We start from the raw sequence: 4,765 nt of genomic DNA on the forward strand, positions 1-4,765 counted from the left end.
ATTATTATTATTATTATTATTATTATTATTATTATTATTATTATTATTATTATTACTATTATTATTATTGTCTTTATTAATATTGTTGTTTTTATACCATCTCTCGGTAACGAATGTGGCTTATTTTTTTTTTTTTTAATTTTTACTTCTAATATCAGTGTATTATTTTATAATTTGTAAAAATTATCACATATTTTCCTTTTGTATTGCCTTCGACGCGTGAACTGTACTGAATAGACTAAATGTCCGGTCAATAGGACTCAAACAAAATTAATATGTTACTGTCTATAGTTCTTAACGTTTTCGAATATTAATAATATGTATTATATCTCTTGCGATATTTTTCCTGAATTATTATCGTAACGATTGTGTGTAAAACGTTTATACATGTATATGTTTTATGGTATGTACCCGTATAGTGTACACGCACACACATAAACGTATTTAAGTACTATAATGTTGTAGAATAATGTGTACATAATTATTTCTAATGGATATTTTTTGTGTATAAAATTCGAATGTGTATGATATTTATGGAAATTTATTTTCAGTGTGTTACATATTATTTTTTTTAAAAAAAAAAAACCGACGTATAATATATGTGAAATGAGAGTTAAGATTTTATTTCAATTGGTAGTTTTTTTTTTTTTTACTTTTGATCAGTGGTAATAATAATAATATTATTTAACTGTTATCATTGTTACCTGTGTCTTCTTGTTACCTGTAGTTTGCACTGGCCGTCACGATATATTAGCGACATCTGTTGTTCGAGTGCTAAATGTCTCCGACGACGGAATAAGCACTGCCATCTAGTATACATTTTGTCGACGTTATCGTTATTTAGAGACCGCAAAACGTCGAGACATGGCATAAGCCACCAAGAACTTAACATATTTCCTCAATTATTATTATTATTATTATAAAGCTGTGATTTTTCATGGCTATTTGCATTTTATTTTTTATTTTTAGAACTTTTGTTGAATACAGTTAAGCCCAACAATTACAGAAATATTTATAGTACAGGTTTTAAAATACAAAAAAGTAATACAATTATAATAAAATATAGATAGCGATAAAGTGCAGAGTGGAGATGATTGTATTATTTATAACTAGAGCGCGGATTTCTATACAATTGCATATTTTTTTTCCTTTCAATATTTTTAGATTTTTGTCAGTTATCTCTACGAATCATCATAATTTGAAGCTAATGGTGAAATTTTTTTTTGTATATCTCTACATATATAGAGATTATTGCATATTTTTGCATATTTTGGCAAAATTCAAAATTTATTGCATATTGAAGTGAAAATTTAAAAAAAAAATGTACAAAATAATATATCGTCAAGTAGAAAAATTAAAACTAAATTTCATAGTCACTAAATAATAATTTATATATATATATTTATAAAATAAATAATCGATTACGACGTAAACTTAATCACTCTTGCTGTTGTCGACATACCACTTGCTTCAAATATGCCCCTATAATTTCGGTTGACATCGAACGTTCGTTTTCAGTCTTTAAAAATATGTTAACCGATAAACGACACAACTTCATAGAAGATAAACTTGAGATGCATATGATTTTTCATTTTAATAATAAATAAAATTTTAAAAATAAATTAAGTTCAAAAAATTCCCTAAATTTTTTTTTATTAAGTATTTATGTAATTAATTATTATAAGTTGAATTATAAATTTTAAATAAATAAAAAATTCTTGCATATTTTTTGCATATTTTTATAATTTTGACTGCATATTTTTTGCATATTTTCATGATTTTTACTGTATATTATATGGCATATTTCGATACTTTTAAGTGCATAAAAATCCGCGCTCTATTTATAACTATTATTTAAACTTACAATAAGTCAAAATATTACTTGTTATTATCAGGTATTATATAAATATAAACATCAGAGGTGGCTCATGGCTTGTACTCTACTATTTTTTATGAAAAGAAGGAAATCAATCCTGATGATAGTAGTATACCTATTAATAATTTATCAAATTATTAAATAATTACAATACTAAAATGGTGATTTTCAAATAATCAAAATAATCATTTAATAAATATTGTTGTGTGCGATCGCAGTGATTACCGTGTACGTATGCCATATAACGAATGCATATCACTGCTAAGTGCCGGGCCATAGCCGCCGATTTCGGACTCTTCACTTAGACTATTCGATATAATATTGTACATATCAGGCGCAGCTCCAAAGGGGGGGGGGTACTGGGATCATGGCCTCCCTAAGATTTTCAAAAAATTAAATTTTTTAATACATTTTTATCTTTGTGAACTGTAAAATCCCGATTAATTAGATACCTACCTAGCAATTTCATTTTTCCTAAAAAACCGTATTATGACATTAATATGAGGTGTGTATCACAATATAAGAACGTAGTCGAGCTCTGTATTCCAATACTAATTCAGGAAAACAACTATTATCAGCTAATACTTAAAATGCCCCTCCCTCCCTTGGTAAGTTTCTGAAGCCGTGCCAGGTACATATCATGAAAGGCCACGCGAACGTCTGCGTGCGGATAAGATTAAGACCCAATATCCGCAAACGTTGACACACCACGTCATCCAAATATATAAATATTAATGATATTTTTTTCGAAGCCAATCCGAACAGTTTACCCGTGGATCATGGTTTTCGATTATGAAACGAGGAATTATCTTATTGTCGATTATGCGAGTGTTTTATTTAATCGCGTGCGTTTTGAACCGTGATTGTATGCTAGCGTTTGGACAATAATAAACAAATAAACGGTACAGGAACAGACACACTTTTTCACATTTGTTGCACTCCCTTCATCGGCACCTATGAGTCACCACTGATAAACGTTATAGGTTAACGGAAGATAATGAAGTTGTTATGGAATGGGAATTATAAGGAATTCATTTGATTTATTAAAGTTGTTAAAGTAAGCAGAAGAGGGTTTAGTATCGATTCAATAATATCAAGTTTATTGACGCTCTTGTCAGGACCAAAGAGTGTACAAGTTTTACATTTTTTACTCAAAACATTTAATTTTATAAAACTAACAATTAAGTACAGGTAATTTAAGTATAACATTCAGTGGCATCAAAACCTATATTCCGGTAGGGCAGATATCGTACCTCATAATATTCGGTGGTTCAGTCTTCAATGGATAAATTATTTATTGATTCATGTAAATTATATAAGCAATTAGAGTTAATAATTAACTCGTCAGTATATACTACCCGGTAGGTAGATCAGTTGATATATCTTATTTGTTTGATAATATTATTCGTATAAGATAAATATTATTATGTTCTTAATCTAATCGTGAGGTGGTGATGTCTCATAATTTTTTAAATACGCTTTATCTGAATTTTTTAAATTTTAGCACCATTGATGATATGCAATAGTAGTAAGCAGGGCTCATAACTTCTAGCATTTGCATATTTTTGCATATTTAGGAGTATAAGTGCTATTTTGCTTTTTTTCGCTTATTTTTGGATTTTTGCATGATTATTATCATTGATTTTTTTAAAAAAAATTTTATTAGCCTAAAACATTTTTTCTTACAAATAACAAGTAATTATAGTCATATTAATTGTTTATATTAGTAATTAATTTGTGTTAATTAATTTTTCTTCTTGTATAACTTATATAAAAATATCAGAAGAAACTATATATACCTTTACGAGTTAAGGCGATGCGCGACGTAGCGAGAGTGTACGCCCGAAACTTCGTAATCTCATCGATAAGGAAACCATTATAATTGTATATAATTATAGCTTGTACTTTTATTCTGTGCTTGTACTGTAGTATTTTATTTTCATAGTTTCTAGGTATTCGGGTATTCCGTTATCATTATCTAGATCAGTGGTTTTCAACCTTTTTCACAATGCGGCACACTCCATCTCCTACAAAATTTTCGCGGCACACCAATCCATATAATTATAAAACGTGAAGCATATTTTATTTATAAAATATATATCCATTTATGATATACATGAATAGGTACACTGTTGACAATTACTACGTTTATATGATAGCGTTAAAACAGTTTAAAATTTAACCGTTTTAAAATTATTTAAAACAGTTAAGCTTAAACCAATTTCAGATGTTTATATACAAATATATACTAAATCGGTTCAGCTAATATTTTATAAACCGTTTTAAAATTAATATTTTTACTTCATGACTTTGGTCGTTTGTTCCAGGAGGATATATGATAAGTAATATATTGATTCATAATATATTTTCATAATAAATTTATAATTTTGCATTTATTGTGTTCTTATTAAATTATTATTAAGTTATACAAATAATAATATATAAAAATTAATATAATTAAATAATAAATATATAAAAACAAAATCTGATAAGTGATAACTGATAACATGAATCACAATAATTGTGATAAACGTATTAATGCAAAACATATCCCGCGTTTATATGTACATTTAATAATCTGGTTTGAGCATATAAAACGGTTTTAAATTCTTAAACTACATAGCGCGAGCGTTTTAACTTTTAAAACGGTTTACATTTTTTAAACCGTTTTTAAGTGTTTACATGACGTTAATGGGTCTTAATTTCAAAACGGTTTAATTTCAAACCGTTTTAACGCTATCATATAAACGTAGTAATTATACTTTATGAGAGGGTTAATTATTGTGAAATAAATAAACAAATGAAAAAATAAACGATGAAAAAATGTGTAAGCAGAAATATTTATTTTTTAAGATAATATTGTTGTACAATGAAATAAGAATACATCGA

Source organism: Sipha flava, unplaced genomic scaffold (assembly GCF_003268045.1).
Source record: "Sipha flava isolate LNK unplaced genomic scaffold, YSA_version1 73_pilon_pilon, whole genome shotgun sequence".
NCBI classification, from domain to species: domain Eukaryota; kingdom Metazoa; phylum Arthropoda; class Insecta; order Hemiptera; family Aphididae; genus Sipha; species Sipha flava.